Source organism: Melitaea cinxia, chromosome 24, assembly GCF_905220565.1.
Source record: "Melitaea cinxia chromosome 24, ilMelCinx1.1, whole genome shotgun sequence".
Lineage (NCBI taxonomy): Eukaryota > Metazoa > Arthropoda > Insecta > Lepidoptera > Nymphalidae > Melitaea > Melitaea cinxia.
In genome coordinates, this window is record NC_059417.1 from 11,816,480 (window position 1) to 11,836,485 (window position 20,006).

Consider the following 20,006-nt stretch of genomic DNA (forward strand, 5'->3'; position numbering starts at 1 on the left):
CATTCAAGCAGCTTGTTGAATTAAGCTCTGATCCTTCTCCTACATGGGGAAAGAGGCCTATGTCCAGCAATGAGATGTTGCAGGCCGAGTCATAAAGACATAAAATAATCATATAAACAATGTTAGATAAATGGTACTAAAAGTACGATTCAAATATAATTTTACATCTGACGAGACAGCTAAATGTCCATCTTAACAACGTGTTTTTCGAGTCACAAATGACACCAATTTACACATTATCCATCTTCCACAGAACCTACAAGTCACAAATTAAAACAATTTTACACGAGAAGAGCCATTATCATCGAATAATGCATCATTATCGAACATTACAACCATCATAACACACTACACGCTGCATACATAGCTGTACCATTACCTCAAAATGGCACGAGGCTTAACGGACGAAATTTAAATATTCATTCAAAACTAACATAACATGCGACAAACCTTGCCAAATTAAGGAGGACGCCAGAACCGACGGACGGAGCAATGTAAAAATATTTTTTTAAATCAATCGTATAACGTCGGTGACATCATCCGTATAAATAAGCGAGTCGCGACCGGTCAGACGAGTACCGAAAAGTTTTGCAATGCAATTAGGTTCCCGAGATAAGAAGTTTAAAGCGAAACAGATACTTGAGAGTAAATTTTACGCGATTTTTATCTGATTTACGATTTTAGTGATTGTAAGTTTGTTTTTTGTTGGAGGGGTGTGGGGGGAGTTTTTATGTTGACTTATCATGCAAGACGAGTTATTTTTATTAGGTTTTTTGTGTGGAGACAAATTTAACAGAAAAGAAATTTAGTATACAAGGAAAACTAATTCTATATACGACTCATCATCATCATCAACATTACAGCCTATTGCAGTCCACTGCTGGACATAGGCCTCCACAAGTTCGCGCCAAAAATGCGTGAAATCATGTGTGTTGCCCATAGTCACCACGCTGAGCAGGCGGGTTGGTGACCGCAGGGCTGTCTTTGTCGCACCTAAAACGCTGCTGCCCGTCTTCGGCCTGTGTGTTTCAAAGCCAGCGGTTAGATTACGACTAATATAGACAAAAACATTAAAGATAGAGATCCAAAGAAGGAGATAAAACCAAAAATAGCTTCATCAAATAGACTTCAAAAGCACCTTCGAGTCGTTATTTAACAAATTAAATTTTTTAAATGATTATTTATTTATTCGGAATGAAGATTCTGCAGAGAAGCATCAGCAAGAAACTCCGCAGTTACTCTTTTGAAAATAATATATAAACTGTGTTTTAGCACAAAATTAGTACTACCTTGCATGAAATACAGCGTCACTGCGTCCACAGATATTTATCATCTATGTAATCCTGCACCGAATAATACGCTGAATCTATTAATAATATATTTTTAATAAACACTTTAAATTTATGTTGAGACATTTGCAAAATTGTTTGTGGGATTTTATTATACATGCGAATATCATAACCCAGAAAGGGGCACGAAGAACTTACATTTACTATTGAACTATACAATTTGGTTCCGCCATCACCTTTCTACCACCGAACCGCAAGGCATCACATGAGTCTGCACCGCTACGTGGTTGCAATCCCACGATCTCGCACTAAGCGGTTTGCTTCCTTGTTCCTAATACGCACCGCAAAACTTTGGAATGCCCTTCCGGCTTCCGTTTTTCCAACTAACTATAACTTGGGTGTTTTTAAGTCAAGAGGGAATAGGCAACAAAGAGTATTTTATGACGTTTTTTCGATTTTAAAAATTTTGATAACCATAGCTCAATTTTCTAACCCAAAAACTTTACAGCCAAACTTATTTAATACAAAAATATACACAAAATAATAATTTATAAAAAATTTAGAACCCATTATTAAGAGAAACTTTATTAAATCTTAAACGTATCTACGATATACCTTCAAACATTATAACGGTTCGAGATCGTATCTATCGACGCCAGATTCAATAATTGCAAGTAATTAGATTGAATTAGAAACGAAAATTGATTAGATCGTCAGTTGAACGACCGCGGCGATTATATCGTTCTAGCGAAGTGGAATCAGAACCGGTGCTGTGACCTTAACCGGTGTTATGGCTATGTTTTCACTAACTACGCTCGTGGAATCGCATTTTTACACTATGTCTAAAAATTAGCGAATTTCCAGAATATTTTTTTTATCCTTTTGATACATTTTAGGGTAAATTTTTATCAACGGCAATTAGATTGAATGTATTTCAACCTCTATAGCAAAATCAGAGCTTACTATTATTTTATGAGGCTTTATTTATATATTAGTCAAGTGCATCGATAAAATATAAGTCATTAAATCTAGACATTTAAAAATGAAATTATTGTATAAATACCACTTCACCATATGTTTAAGACCAGCAACTAAACAGCGAAGCGGAAATATACAACCTTCATCCCTCGGGTACTCTGGCACTTCGGTAATTATAACTACTCTGACTAAAAATAATTCTGTTATCAGGTAGGCTATAAGTTTAAAGATTATTCCTATCGTATCTATAATGCAGTGTTGTAAGTTTGTCGATAACATGCGTCTAGAATGCGTATTTACAATTTAGTACTGTTACTTGTTCTGCAAAACTTTGCGTACGACTTACCTGATGGTAAGCGGTTAACGTAGCTTATAGACGTCTGCAACACGAGAAGCATCGCAAACGCATTGCCAACCCCTTCCTCAATTCCCCCCAAGAACACTGTGGGTCACCTTTCTCACCAACAGGACCACAACAATGATTGAAAACAGTATTATTTAGCTGTGATCTTCTGTAAGGTCGAGGTACTTTCCCAGTCGGGCTGCTCCATATTTTGAGCATGAAATTTCCTGCTGTACTCTGTTCCACATTTTAAGCAGAAAATTTCCTGCTGTGCTCTACCTCAGGACGAGAAATTTAAACTGGGTAATTATTACTTTCTAATTTTTTATTACGGTGTAAAAGTATTATTGAGTAATAAATAAAATATAAAACTATTAAATTATGGATCAACATAATCTTTCCGATTTATTTTTAACAGAATCTACATTTTGAACCATCAGTGGTAACCTCACATTAAATTGTTTTTTAAATAGTAAATGTTGAATTTTTTGTTGATTTTTCTCAATAGAACCTTCATTATTCCGGTGGTAGTATCATATTAACATAATAATGTACAAAACACAATTATTTCCTAAGATTACGATTAAAATTAGCCTTTAAAACCTTCATAAAGCTATTTTCTAATATATATTTATTTTGTTAGTAAATAACATTAAATCTCACACTTACTGGACACCGTTATCTACGTTACTATCAAATAATGATTATCGCATTCCATACTTTAATGAAAATAAAACTCTTATCGTTCTATTTATGTATTATCATCATTTTATTAACACACAACCACACGCAATAAATTGTGTATGACATTTTTTTCATGAAAATCGGTTCAGGTACCGTTGCATCAGTATTAGGTCATAAAAATAGGTCCTATAAAAATAAACCTTCTTGTTATATTTAATACTTTATAGCAGATTTGAAAAACGAGTGTGCTTCAGACCACACGACTGAAGTAAAACTTCTTTAGCTTCTTTAACGCTCTTTCGTATCTTCACTAACTTATAATATACTTAACTATATTTCCGTCCCAATTTCCGTTCGCCTCGCCCGATCACACTTTTCGTAACGCTCTCGTTACGCATTCACCAGCTCACTCCCCAAGTCAAGCGTGCATAACGAAGTTTTACCTCAAAAATGCATTAAAGAAAGTTACGATAATAACAAAATGCAAAGGGTTATCTTATCACTAATAATATTTTCTTACAGATAACCCCTGTCTATATGGGTCATAGCGATAATATAACACGATTAGACACGTGGTCCAAAAATCCTTTACGTATCTAACCCTATTAATTATTATATTAGTACCTTCAAGACATTGTATGTGGGACGAGTGACGAGTCGTTGGCGCAACAGTCACAGTAGGTACTGGTTTGTGGTGTTGGTTGTTGCGCTGGCGGTTGCGGGTTCGATCCCCGCACATGACAAACATTTGTATGGGCCATACAGATGTTTGAAGTGATCTGGGTGTTTGTGCAGTCTTCGTGGGTCTCCCCACCGTGCCTCGGAGAGCACGTTAAGCCTTCGGGCCCGGTTGTTATCAGGTACACCTGATAGAGATAGTTACTCATAGTAGGGAATATATCCGTCAATCCGAATTGGAGCAGCGTGGTGGATTAAGCTCTTATCCTTCTCCTACATGTAGAAAGAGGCCTATACCCAGCAGTGGGAGATTACAGGCTGAAGCAACAAACAATATTGTATGTGGGAAAGGTACATATTATATCTATTTACGTTTATATAGGTATTGTGTTTTACTTAGGTTTCAGCGCGCAGTTTGTGCCCTGTTTTCTGTTCTGCGTGATGCGCGTCAGACAGGAACAGACGATTGTGTGTGTGCGTTTGTGTGTGTGTGTGTGTGTATGTGTTAAATATATTTATTTATTATTATTTATTTATAATTTGCAGGTGTGTATAAAAATAGATCTTAGACATAACTATAAAGTTATAAACTTAACACAATAACTTCAGCTTCTGACAAATTTTCTGTCTCAATTTTGAGCTAACGTAAATATAGAAAAAAAATGCTATAATAGTCATTAATATATCAGTCACGGCCTTTTTATTTCAATCATTTCATCAGTAATCAGTGAAAGCGTTTTCCTTAACATAACATAAATACTTTTGCTCATTAAGCTTGTAAGTTTGTCATAATGATGTCATTACGATGATATTGTTTGTATCGAATGTCACCAGTGAATCATTGGAGGTTATCTCGGCTAGTGGTCTTGACACGATCGTGATTAGGGCCCGAGTCTATTGTGTCACAAGATATTTTTAAACGGTGACCGCTAGGCTCGCTGCCATTTCAATTTGTGGCGTTTTAGCAATGCTGATTTTACGATATTGCTAATTTGATGACATCTGCATTATTTTTAAATAATACTAGTATCATTTAAATGAACAGCGCGTTTTCCAGTGCTTATTTTTTTTAACTTATGATCTTTATTGATAAACCGTCTTTAGGCACTAGGCTTCTATCATTAAAATATTTTCATAAGAATCAGTAAAGATCGAAAACTTAAATGTATTTTTAAGATTTTGGTGGAGGGTATGTCAGTTATTTAAATTTAATTGTTGCTATGAATAACAACAAAATTTAAATTACTGCCATATAAACATGCATCAGTAGAACTGTAAAACAACATCACATATTTAGACCGTTATGTACAAAAATATCACCCAAATTTAAAAAAAAAATGTAGTCACGAACTCAATAAAATAAAAAAAACCAGGCGAAATAAATAAATAAATCCGTTTATAGATAATTTTTAATTAAAAAAAAATATAAATGAAATAGGTAGATAATATTTTACGACCCTTGCAGTTTCACGATCACTTTGCTTCTAGACTTTATAGCGCTACATTTTATAGCCTACAACTTTCTTATATACAAAATCTACGGAGCAGACGATACTAGCGACTATACTAGCGCGACAAAGTATTTTTATCTATACAAATAAATAAAATTGGAGTGTCTGTTTGTAATATTAAAATAACCGCTTTTTACTAAATGCATACGGATGTATACACGGTACAACGGTACAAATACCAAAATAACATTTTTTACAATTTTTGTCTGTCTGTCTGTTTGTTCCAGCTAATCTTTGAAACGGCTAGACCAATTTTGACAGGACTTTCACTGGCAGATAGCTGATGTAATGAGGAGTAACTTAGGCTACATTTATTTTAGAAATTTATTTATTTTATAACTCTGCGAACTGAACAATAACTTTTTTGTTAAATTCCACGCGGACGAAGTCACGGGCACAATTAATAGTAATATAAAATGAAACTGATAAAAATATGTTAAAAGTATAATTTACAAAATACATTTTTATTAAAATCTCATCAATTTTGGGGTATGTGGCTTTACAGCAATTTATTATGAATAGAAGTGGAAAGCTTAATTTGTCAACCAACCTTGATTTGTCCTAAAAAATAAATCTAGTTACAAGTATTGAAAAACAAAAAATAGTATAATTATTTAAATTCAGTAACATGGTAGTTATGAAAAAATATTTTGTTGGTAATCACTGTAAATTCGTATTAACCTATCAATAAAAGAAATTTAAAGTAACATTTACATTGAAATGAGGCACAGCATCCTAATCCAAGAAAGATGGAGGAAAACACCCTATGCGTATTAGTGGAACGTAACAGCCTGAATTGAAGGCAGCCAAGTTGCCCGAAATTACGGGATTTTTAATAACAATATATTTGAAAATATTTGTTACAAATCTTTGTGTATTAATATTAATTTGGTGTTATCACGTCATAATTATTTCAAGACCTTTGTCACACTTTAATGAGGATCAATTATAAAACTTTAATTAATACACGGAAAACTGGTCATAATTATTAATAGCATCATTTCATGATTATTGTAGGGTATTTCCTGTTAAGCTAATCGGGTATCAAGGTTGGTTAAAACAAACAGTTAACGTGACATGTGCAATCATCATCATCATCATTACAGCCTATACAGTCCACTGCTGGACATAGGCCTCTACAAGTTTACGCCAAAAATAACGTGAATTCGTGTGTTTTGCCCATAGTCACTACGCTGGGCAGGCGGGTTGGTGACCGCAGGGCTGGCTTTGTCGCACCGAAGACGCTGCTGCCCGTCTTCGGCCTGTGTATTTCAAAGACAAATGCAATATTTATATGAAATCAATTTCATATAAATCAAACGATGATGTGCAGACAAGATGCAACAGAATTAGCGACAACGGAAGTCTAGCTAGTAGCAGTTCGAATCATGTTCAACTTGGTCTGTAATTTCAATAAAAATATATCTTCCATTACATCGACAAGTAATACAACGTAAGTAGACGAAAAAAATTAACAAACGCACTAGTCGTCACTACGATTTTCGAGGGTTTCCCTCGATTTCTCTGGGATTCCATCGTCATTATAAAAAAAAAGAATTATCAAAATCGGTTCATAAGCGACGAAGTTATCCCCGAACATATATTTTAAAAAAAAACTTTATAATGTTAATTAGATGTAAAAATTTCATTATTCTCATGGTTACAGAAATATGATCAGGCGTACGATTATAAAAAAATAGGTCACGGATTCGCAAGATGTATTCGAATTAATTACATCACATAGTATTTTTAGTTGAATGTTATTTACCGGAAATTTGTATTAACCCAATTCATGTGTTCAGATTTATAGAGAATAAAAAAATTATCAATAAAAACTTTAGCCCACATTTCATTCGACACATTCTATATCTATACGATTGAATAAAATTGGAGTGTGTTTGTAATATTAAAATAACCGCTTTTTACTAAATTCATATGTTACATACATACACGGTACATATACAAAAATGACATTTTAAATAATTTTTGTCTGTCTGTCTGTATGAAATTTATCTAATATATAAAATTCTCGTGTCGCGGTATTTGTAGTTAAACTCCTCCGAAGCGGCTTGACCGATTCTCATGTAATTTTGTATGCATATTGGGTAGGTCTGAGAATCGAACAACATCTATTTTTTATCCCCCCAAATGTTAATGGTAGTCCACCCCTAAATATTTTTTTTTAATTTTTAGATATATTTTTTTATGATACAACATTAAAAAATATATACAACTCTAAATTTTCAACCTTCTACGATCAACCCCTATTTTTAAATAGCGTTTAGCGGCAAGACAAAGCTTGCCGAGTCAGGTAGTTTATTTTATAACTCTGCGAACTGAAAAATAACTTTTTTGTTAAATTTCACGCGGACGAAGTCGCGTGCAGAGCTAGTATTTTTTTTATCTGCTCTTCTTTCTTTACTCATTATAACTTTTTTGTTAAATTTCACGCGAACGAAGTCGCGTGCACAGCTAGTATTTTTTTATCTGCTCTTCTTTCTTTACTCATTATAACTTTTTTGTTAAATTTCACGCGGACGAAGTCGCGTGCACAGCTAGTATTTTTTTTATCTGCTCTTCTTTCTTTACTCATTTGCTGCGACAGACTATGTTTTAGAAAACTTTTAAAAAGTTTTCTTTTTATCATTTTAAATAAACTCAGTAACTTTAACCTTATTTACATTGATTTAATACTTTTCAGACACTTGTTTATTTACTTTTTATAACATATTTAATAAGTGTAATGAACGCAAGTAACTCGTCTAGGTAACCTGCGTTTCGCCCACGCAGGACCCGTTCAAACGACATTGCGTGGGTCGCCTAAATTGTTATTCGCCAGCTCAACTGTATGGTGTTGCCTTTAATTTAACTTGTCCTCTTTAGGCATGGATAGGCCAATTACGTCTGTTATTGTATACATCTTCCTCTTTTAAAATTCTCGTCTGTACAAATTGTAACGTAGGATTTAATCTATATTTATATATTACGAGTAACAACTAAAACTAAACTGTTATATATTTTTATCGTGGGGAAATCCTCATACTACTTTTTTTTTATACAAGTAGGTAGGCAAGCAAGCGTACTGCTCCCCTGGTAGTAAGCAATTACTGTAGCTTATAGACGCCTATAGCAACAGAAGCATTGTAAGCTCATTGCCGACCATAACCCCGACGCTCGCCAGGAGCTCCGGTCAACTTACTCACCACAGGAACACAACACTGCTTGAAAGCAGTATTATTTAGCTGTGATCTTGTGTAAGGTCTAGGCTCTTCCTCAGTCGGGATGCTCCAGATCTTGAGCAGCATATTTCCTGCTGTGCCCTACCTCAGTTAATTTAGTCAGGACACTTTCCGGCCTTGCTTGAGGGAAAGTCATATCAAACTAATTAAAACCTCACAGTGTACTGTCATAGCTCAATCAGGGGGGCTATGGGTACGTTTTCGCATTCTACCATTGATATTATTCAAGATCGAACTTTTCAACTTCCCAAATTGCTCTTTCCATATCGACAGACGTGCCAACTAAACCTATAGAAACCCAAGTATTGATTACCGGTAGTCCAAGGTTAGTTTAACGAATTCATTTCAGCGTAATCAAATATCGTGTTAAGCGGTAATCTCATTAACTACCTGGACGATTCGTTATTTGGCCCCAATAACTCATTGGAATACGGGCAATCTAACGGAAATTCGAGCGAAATTTACTTTAAGAGTATTTTATTTTTTTAATTGAAGAACAACTGAAATACTTAATGCTTTTTTGCACACTTAGAATTACATTAAATAAAATATCAATATTTTTACTTCTGTCAGAAGTGAAAATAAATTGATAAAATGACAGAGCTATGTAAACGAACCCTCTCAGAATCTAATTATTGGATGTGATTTACAAATATATAAAAACTTATTTTGCAGCAGAGTTGTGTTTCTGTGGTAAGTTGACCAGAGCTAATCTGGAAATAGGGGATAGGGTTGCCAACGCGCTTGCGATACTTCTGGTGTTACAGACGTCTATTATTAGCTACGGTAATCGCTTACCACCATGTTAGCCACTTGTTTGCCGACCTAGTTGTATGAAAAAAAAAACAAAAGTGACTGTTTCGAAAGTAAATGAAATAGTTACAGTTATTATTCTTAATGTTAGGAAACAAATAAATACAACGCCCAAAAAAAAATTAGACCTTAGCGTAATGCAACTTCCGGCATGGATATTCGAGGCCACGTGATGTGGATTAAATATTTACACGTAAACACGGCTCGAAATGTGTTATTAGTGTAATTATGTTTATGAAATAGAGGTTTCTAAGAATTAGATGAAAAGAATTTGATGAAAAGGAATCTGGAAATTTAAATATAATTATGATTTTGGTAGTTATTAATTTGGTGTTCTAAATTGTATGAAAATAAAGATTAAATCGAAAAATCGAAACTTTAAAAGATGTAAAATATATAATTGTTAGTTGATAAGTGATACGTGTTAACAGCGATTGCATAAATAAACGATTTGATACGTCCGTTAACGTGTTATGTTCGTTGTTTTCCCAGCTCGGATGGTTTTCATTGGATCGAATTTACATGGTATTATGAACATGGATCGTTTAGAAACAGCATTTAGCTCATCTGTGGTCTGAGATCGTTTAGAAACTGAAATTCAAAACAATCTATGTTAATTACATAAAGAACAAAAACAAAATTCTTTGCAATCAAAAAATCCTTAAACTCGCAATTTCCGATAATACTTCCAAAAGAACGATGAGCTGGAATGGAGCAGAAATATCTGCACAGAAAAAAACGACGAGGAAAAGTTGTCAATGTAGTAGCATCTTACTGCAGTAATACTTATAGCTTCAAATCTGTTTTTTCTTCAAATAAAATAACGTAATGAATTTTAATATCTCATAGCAATGGACATACCACAATCGCTTAGTTGTCACCACGTCGCGACAATCCCGCTAGTCGACTTTCTTGGATCTCATTCAATCAACTCGTATGCCCATATCGAGGAGAGGATACGTCTCTCAGGCTGGCCGTCAGTGTATAATTGATCTAATCAATCGCTAACAGGAACTCTCCATGGGGGTTCGATCTTACTGTTACTTTAATCCTGTTGCTTATTATATGTTTGAGATTAAGGTTTTTCTTTGACAACTGCCAGCTAATCTAAGCTCTCTAAGTTTCGTATAGTATTCCTGTGAACTAAACTCTTGATAAGATGGCACAATTATTAAACTAATTACAGATCAACTTTAGAATTCATATCGTTCTTGGTAGTGAAGGTAAACCTCGAAAGGATACCTTGGATTAAGATCCGACTTTCGATTTATTTAAAAAGATAAGATATTGCCTAGTTGTAAAACAGTCAAATTATCTACTATGATAATAAAATAGGATCAATACAAGTCGACAGTGAGATATTCTTGATAATAATTCAATTAATTAAAAACTTCTTCACCAGTTGTAATAACGCTATGTGACGGATGAAGATGTCTAACAGATAAAAGTTTTTGACGTATTATTGAAGTAAAACTTCTTTACGCACGCTTGACTTCGGAAGTAAGCTGGTGAATGCGTGACGGGAGAGTTACCAAAAGTGTGATCGGGCGAGGCGAACGGTAGTTGAGAGGGATATATAAGTTAGATGGAGCTAATGTAGTTTTACTTCAGTCGCATGGTCTAAAGCACACTCGTTTTTTTCCACCATCGAATCTGTATTTATGAGATTCTATTTGCAAATATGAATGTAAAAGCTGTAGTTTATTAGTTGAGAGTACTGCTGTTAAAGTCTAATCGTAACTTATTTGCAGGATAAACTTTATCCACAACTGATGAAACAGGTCCTAGGGCATTATGTATGTTATAGTTCTCGCAAAAATAATAAACATAATGGATATTGTCAAAGTTACTTAATAATAGCTAGTGGCGCTTAGTGGTCGAAATTCGACCATAATTAATTTAAATTATAAGTTTGAACATTATTAAGGTTTTAATGAATTTAGTATGGTCATGTTTGACATTCAGTATAGACAAACAATATTAATCTATAATCTATTTTAAATTTGACGTCAGACTAACAACAAACAAAAGAGTAGTATATATGCGTGTGTGCGTGTCAAATACATGATTGTGTGTGTCAAATACATGGTAGTGTGTGTAATGTTTGTGTATCAATTTAATGTATATTTTAAGTATAATTAAAAATTAGATATTATTATTCTGCACTCCTTCTCGATATAAACTATAAGCGTGCGAAATTTCATAGTCCTCCGTACGCTCAATTTTCGTAAAAAGGGGTACAAAGGTTTTTGCTCCACGTATTAATATATCTACAAATCAACCAGTTTAAAACAACGAAACGAAACATCAACGAAAAACACTATAAAACAGTTACGAACAATTCTACAATTTCCTAATGAAGAATGTAACAAAAAAACTTAATTTGTTAAACAGTTGACCGGTTATAAAAAACGACTTCGAAATTCGATGCAAAACTCGTCGACGAGGAAGACAAAGACGATTTAAACGGAACAAAAACTCATCTTCATGGACTTAAAAATATTTCGGAACTGGTTTACGATAGCAAGCAACGACCGCTGGTCGTAATATGGTCATATAATGGTTTTGTAGGCGATTGTTTACTAAATATAAATATATGTACTTTATAAAATAAACCTGAATATTGTGATCCAGTGTATGTTTATAATTGTGTTTGCAGGCAAACGAAAAAAAAACCGACTTCAATTATATTGACAAGTAAATACAACGTAGGTAGACGAAAAAATAGTCAAGTCAATACGCATTATCAAAGATTACTCCAAAAGTGGTAAGAAAATCTCGATGAAATTTAAATGTGACCACATGATAAAGGACAAGAGGAAAGGACATATCCTAAGTGTGGTACCATGATAAGGAAACCAGTATCTGATGATGGGATCTCAGAGAAATCGAGGGAAACCCTCGAAAATCCACATAACTTTTTACTGTGTACCGATTTTCATGATTTTTAATTTAATCGAAAGCTGATATTTATCATGCGGTCACATTTAAATTTCATCGAGATCTGATAACAACTTTTTGAGTAATCTTTGATAACGCGTATTTTTTTTTTTTTTCTCAACAAAAATAGTCTACACGTCCGTTAAACAGCCCGGTCGAAAACTGAAGAGCCGGAGTGACGCCAGTCAGTGGGGAAATATTTCAACTGACGCAAAAAACTGATCAGTTAAACTGACGCGAAAAACTAGTCGTGAATGGCCAGCTTCATATTATTAGTACAGATAAAGGACATGTTTCAATATGGTAATGACTATAACCGTGCCTCGGACAGCACCTTAAGCCGTCGGTCCCGGTTGTTATCATGTACACCTGATAGCGATCGTTACTCGTAGTAGGGAATATATAACCCGCATTGGAGCAGCGTGGTGGATTAAGCTCTGGTCCTTCTTCTGCATGGGGAAAGAGACCTATGCCCAGTAGTGGGATATTACAGGCTGAAGTGTAATGACTATAAAGTTTATCTCACACTTTAGTTACTGATAGCCTTTATAAGCAACCCATCGCATTCAATTCCATAGTGTTAAATTAACTCAAGTAATAAACTACAACGTTTGATTTCACAGGTTAAAAATAGAAATATCTGACAAATAACGTACAGTATAAAGATTAAAAAAAAAATGCATCAAGTTTTTATCTGTTTGATACCTTTATACGTTGGATAACTCTGCCAGCCAGTGAAACAGGACCTTATTGTAAATATTCTCCAGACGATGAGTAAAAGATACTTGACATATTTAATTTCCACTCAATGAGATGCAGAGTATAACATCATCGAGAGTATCTATCTAATTAGATGAGGTCAGCGGAATGAAAAATGTCACGTTCCGCCATTCAACATCTTCCGACCTCTGAAGATGTCATGTCATGATGAAGACATGAAAAAAATACTTTTTGTTTCTATTAAGCTTTTGTAATAGTTTATTGAAAGATTTTCAATTTTTATCATATACAGAAAAGGATATAGATAACACATTTTGAGTATTTCATTTAAAAATCAAATAAAAGAAATAAATAGCAGAACTTAAATGTCTTACTTACTTTCCTTTTATATCAAATAGATTTAAGCGTATTCGCTAATCTAATACTATTAAACGAACAATTCTTGTATATATATAATTATATATTATATATATAATCTGAATCACTGGTACGGCTCCAACAATTTTCATGAACTTTAGTATGCAGGGGATTTCGGGGACGATAAATCGATATAGCTAGAATTTATTTTTAAAAAATGTCGTTTCATCCCTGTTTTTAGGCAATGAAAAAATTGCTACAATATCGTTAGAATACGAAGGTAAATTTGGCAATTGTCAATAAAGTTGTAATAGCTCAGGTGGAAAATCGTCCGGTCGGGATTGACCGAAAAGACCACGGTTCAAATCCCCATGTCTCCAGACCGATTATTTTTTTCCTTTTTTTTTCTAATTGTACACATGAATTTTTATTTAAATACCCAGTTCATATTTTTTATTATTATGTCGGTAAAATCGGAAAATGTTATTCATATTTTATCAATATGTAATTCGAATATGATAATCAAAAGTCACGATTTACTAAACATACCGAGCTAAGCTCGGTCACTTTACTTAATTACTAACTGTAGTCGACATCCTGAATTCCAGGAAAAAAATATATTTCCTGCAATTCAAAGTAATCTTACTTCGAATCACAGGTAACAAGTATATTTAGTCCACTGATACGATGGGCTTATTAAAATCTCTTGGCTTTTTACCAAATGCATTCAAGAATATTTTTCTGAATCACCAATATTATGACCCGTTTGAAAAGCACACGGTTTATTCTGAAGCATTAAGTATTATTTATAAAGCTAAAGTTTAAAAAAATATATCAACACAAAATTTTGTGGTTCATATTCTGAAGAAAAAAAAAACTACCTTCCAGGTTTGACTTCATCTTACATCAAGACTTTAGGTACAATAATTGTGTATTATATCGGATAATTTTTCACTGGGTGTACCGATTTTGATGATTCTTATTTTAATCGAAAGCTGATGCTTGTCTTTTGGTACTATTTAAATTTGATCGTGATCTGATAACTACTTTTTGAGTAATATTTGATAACGCGTATTTACTTGAGTATTTTTTTTTTTTGTCTACGTTGTATTACTTGAAGATGTAATTGAAGTCGGTTTTTTATCGTTTGCGAGCAAACACAATTATAAAAACAGCAAAGTACCAAAAAATTGCTTATGCTCAATGTGCATAATTTTAACAAATAAATACGTAATTTAATTCTAGTTGCGATGTAACAATGTTAGACTAGAAATCTAACGTATAGTCTGCATGGGATTGTTAAGGTTATCTATACAACAATGGAGTTGGTCGACCTTGAGATGTACTATAGCTGTGACAACTACATATATATTTTAACAGACTTGACAATTTTATCGATATGGAGGTATTTCATTACCCTATTGGAGGCCTTGAACGCTTGATAATGAGGCCCCTAAGACTGTTTACACTTAGACACGAATATTCTATGGAAAATAAGCCACGAGACATAAAGGTGCGATGAATGTTTGCTACAGTTTTACGCGAGAACTGTTGAATTTTATAGTAATGAAACTTTATACGTAGACAACTGGAGGTCCAAAAAAACATATAAGACATTTTATCTTGACACTCCCAAGGGATAAAAAAATCACGCGGGGAAACCGCAAGGCATAGTTATTCTATGATATTTATAACACCTTTCAATAAGATAAATCTGCTAACTTTTCAAGTCTTTTTAACCGACTTCAAAAAAGGAGGTACTCAATTAAAAACCTTATGCATAAACCGTGAATTCTAAAAAATACACTATTATTAAAACATCGATCAAAGTTACAACGAACTACGAGAACTTTTATATTATGTTACTCGCTGCTACGGAACCCTTCATGAGAGAGTCCGGCTCGCACTTAGCCGCTTTTTGCTTGGCCGATTTTTTCGTTTGCTAGCAAACACAATTATTGTATAGTAACAATATAATAGCGTAATTGTGCGTACATTAATAATGCACTTCAATAATGCTGAAATCCATACTCGATCGTTGCAAGCCAAACGTGTAAGGCCAGCATAACATTTCAAAACTGCATACTGGTAAATGCAACCGATAAAACAATACTCAAAAAGATTCCTATACATACGCTACTTAAAAACCTAAAATTACAAAAATCAGACAACATTTTTCTCACAACAATAGGCAACAATGTCTCTTTAACCCTTGTAGTAATCATTCAAGTTTACTGTTCGACTGTGCTAAGCCGTTTCAAACTTTTGAAGCATCGAAAACATTTACATCGATGAAAGTAAACACCGTGAGAAAAACCAAACGTTTCGAATGAATTTCTAAGAAATGTGAATCTCTCATATTCAATGGAGCAATGAGGCATTATTGTGGAATAAGATATAAATTTTACTTAATGAGATGTTTTTACGTCTATATGATTAATGGTAACTTAAAAAACAAATACGAGTGTGCTTTAGACCACACGACCGAAGTAAAACTTCTGCACAATAGGCCCGCACCGTGTCTTAGATATACGAAACGTAACTGGCTATGAGAGAAAGTGAGAAAGAAAATGTGTGCTCGCACCGCTCTCTCTTTCACCGTTCGCCTCACCCGATCACACTTTTCGTAACGCTCTCGTCACGCATTCACCAGCTCACTCCCAAAGTCAAGCGTGCGTGAAGAAGTTTTACTTCAAAAATCTACTGCTGCTTACTCTGTCACACATATCGGGAGAACCAATCAACTACTAAAGTTACCTTATATATATATATATATATATATATATATATATATATATATATATATATGTATATATATATATATATATATATATATATATATATATATATATATATATATATATATATATACTTTATTGCACTAAAAATCTAAGCAATATACATGAAATTAAAAATATAATAAAAGCCAGTTAAATAAAGCTAATGCCGGTCGTTAACCCCTAATCCGCGGAGGGTAGATCGCTATCTTAAATCGAAAAATTTGCAATCCATCAAATCTAATTGAGCATTACACCCGAGAGATAACCCTTACTTTATTTACAAGGACATTTACTAAATATTTGGAGATTAACATCTGTAAATATACATATATCAGGTTTTTCTTCAACTTCACTAATCACTTACGGATATTACTAACGTTTTTAAATGTATTTTTTTTTGCCTGTTCCCTTTAACCCCGCTAAGGTGTAGTGTAGTTACACAGTGCTAGCGTAGCATTCTTCTAAAAGGGCCTACTCAAAGCACTGCCTGCAGGGCCCTGCTTGCAGTGCCACTGCCGATCGTATTGTATGTATGCATGCAGGGCCGATATTTTAATTGTTCACCCTGTCGCAGGGCCGCAGTGTCGTTCTGCCAGCCCGACACACGATCTCCCCACTCCGTAAACTGCAATCAGGGACATGTGTAGCTCGGTCGGGCCGATTTAGACCACCATTTTGTTTACATCGGTACATTGCGACGTTTGTCTACTCTATTTGACCTGGGGTTTGTCTTGTCAGTGGTTGTCATTTAGCAATTAATCAGTTAGTTGGTGGTTAGTTGGTTTGGTTTTATTATATTATTTTTTTGGCTCTGTTTTCTTCAAGAAAAATGAGCCAGGGAGAAAAAGACGTGTGGAGGGACGTAATCTAATTGTATAGGGATTTGCCATGTCTTTGGAAAACTAACCACGATCATTATCATAACAAAGATATGCGGTCGCAGGCTATGTCGCTTTTACATGAAAAATATAAAACTTTTTTACACCAGTGCTTCCTTTTTTTCTTTTGAACGCTACAAGTACTCAATACAGTCAAACCCAATGCTATTTTTTGGTGTTTGAATAATGTAGGAGCCATTTATAAAAACTGACGAATTTAAAGGCCCCCTTAAAGGGGCCTACTCAAAGCACTGCCTGCAGGGCCTGCTTGCAGTTACTGCCGCAGAGGATGTTGCTCCACAAAGCACTGCAAATCATTTACGCGGCATACGTTGTCGTGTTCAGTTGTGTTCTCTTTGTCCTTGCCTAAATTCGTCAGTTTTTATAAATGGCTCCTACATTATTCAAACACCAAAAAATAGCATTGGGTTTGACTGTATTGAGTACTTGTAGCGTTCAAAAAAAAAAAAGGAAGCACTGGTGTAAAAAAGTTTTATATTTTTCATGTAAAAGCGACATAGCCTGCGACCGCATATCTTTGTTATGATAATGATCGTGGTTAGTTTTCCAAAGACATGGCAAATCCCTATACAATTAGATTACGTCCCTCCACACCTCTTTTTCTCGCTGGCTCATTTTTCTTGAAGAAAACAGAGCCAAACAAATCTTTAATATAAAAATGAGTCGCTGAATGTGTTGCTAAGCGCAAAACTCGAGAACGGTTGGACCGATTTCGCTAATTCTTTTTTTTTAAATATTCCTTGAAGTACGAGGATGGTTCTTACGGAGAGAAAAATTCAAAAAAAAAAATTTAAATTTCCTGAAAAAGTCTAAAAACAACACTTTTCTATACTCCCATACAAAAGATTTGTGATAATACTTAAAAGTCAATTTGAACTTTAATACCATACGATAAAGTTTGTGTTAGGCGATACGAAGTTCGCCGGGTCAGCTAGTAATATAATAAAACCAAACCAACTAACCACCAACTAACTGATTAATTGCTAAATGACAACCACTGACAAGACAAACCCCAGGTCAAATAGAGTAGACAAACGTCGCAATGTACCGACGTAAACAAAATGGTGGTCTAAATCGGCCCGACCGAGCTACACATGTCCCTGATTGCAGTTTACGGAGTGGGGAGATCGTGTGTCGGGCTGGCAGAACGACACTGCGGCCCTGCGACAGGGTGAACAATTAAAATATCGGCCCTGCATGCATACATACAATACGATCGGCAGTGGCACTGCAAGCAGGGCCCTGCAGGCAGTGCTTTGAGTAGGCCCCTTAATGTTAAGGGGCCTACTCAAAGCACTCCGTAAACTGCAATCAGGGACGTGTGTAGCTCGGTCGGGCCGATTTAGACCACCATTTTGTTTACGTCGGTACATTGCGACGTTTGTCTACTCTATTTGACCTGGGATTTGTCTTGTCAGTGGTTGTCATTTAGCAATTAATCAGTTAGTTGGTGGTTAGTTGGTTTAGTTTTATTATATTATTTGTTTGACTCTGTTTTCTTCAAGAAAAATGAGCCAGCGAGAAAAAGACGTGTGGAAGGACGTAATCTAATTGTATAGGGATTTGCCATGTCTTTGGAAAACCAACCACGATCATTATCATAACAAAGATATGCGGTCGCAGGCTATGTCGCTTTTACATGAAAAATATAAAACTTTTTTACACCAGTGCTTCCTTTTTTTCTTTTGAACGCTACAAGTACTCAATACAGTCAAACCCAATGCTATTTTTTGGTGTTTGAATAATGTAGGAGCCATTTATAAAAACTGACGAATTTAAGCAAGGACAAAGACAACACAAGTGAACACGACAACGTATGCCGCGTAAATGATTTGCAGTGCTTTGTGGAGCAACATCCTCTGCGGCAGTAACTGCAAGCAGGCCCTGCATGCAGTGCTTTGAGTAGGCCCCTTAAAATGATAGTTTTCAAAATCGGTCCGATTGCCCAAGGTCACACAAAACATTCGTTGAGATTGTACACATATTTCGCTTACTATCCTCCTATTACGTCATATGTGACGTTTCATCATTATTTTATTATTTGAAATACATATCTTAAACTTATTTATACAACAAAAAACTCACAACAGAGAGTGATGACTCAATAATCTATTTTAAAAGCTTACCGTTTTGTAGTTACGAACACCGCAGATTTGTAACATTAACTTATAATATAAACATACTAGCTGACTCGGCAAACGTTGTCTTGCCGGTAAACGCTATTTAAAAATAGGGGTTGGTGGTAGAAAGGTGATAATTTAGGGTTGTATGTATTTCTCAACGCCAAATCATAATAAAATAAAAAATAAATAATTTATCTAAAAATTAAAAAAAATAGGTGTGGACTACCCTTAACATTTAGGGGAATGAAAAATAGATGTTGTTCGATTCTCAGACCTACCCAATATGCACACAAAATTTCATGAGAATCGGTAAAGCCGTTTCGGAGGAGTTTAACTACAAAAACCACGACACGAGAATTTTATATCTAATATATAAAATTCTCGTGTCACAGTTTTCGTTGCCATACTCCTCCGAAACGGCTTGACCGATTTTGATGAAATTTTTTGTGCTTATCCGGTATCTATGAGAATCGGCCAACATCTATTTTTCATCCCCCTAAATGTTAGGGGTAGTCCACCCCTAATTTTTTTTTAGACAAAGTTTTTAATTTCTATTTTTTTATGATACAACATTAAAAAATACATACAACCCTAAATTTTCAACCCTCTACCATCAACCCCTATTTTTAAATAGCGTTTAGCGGCAAGACAA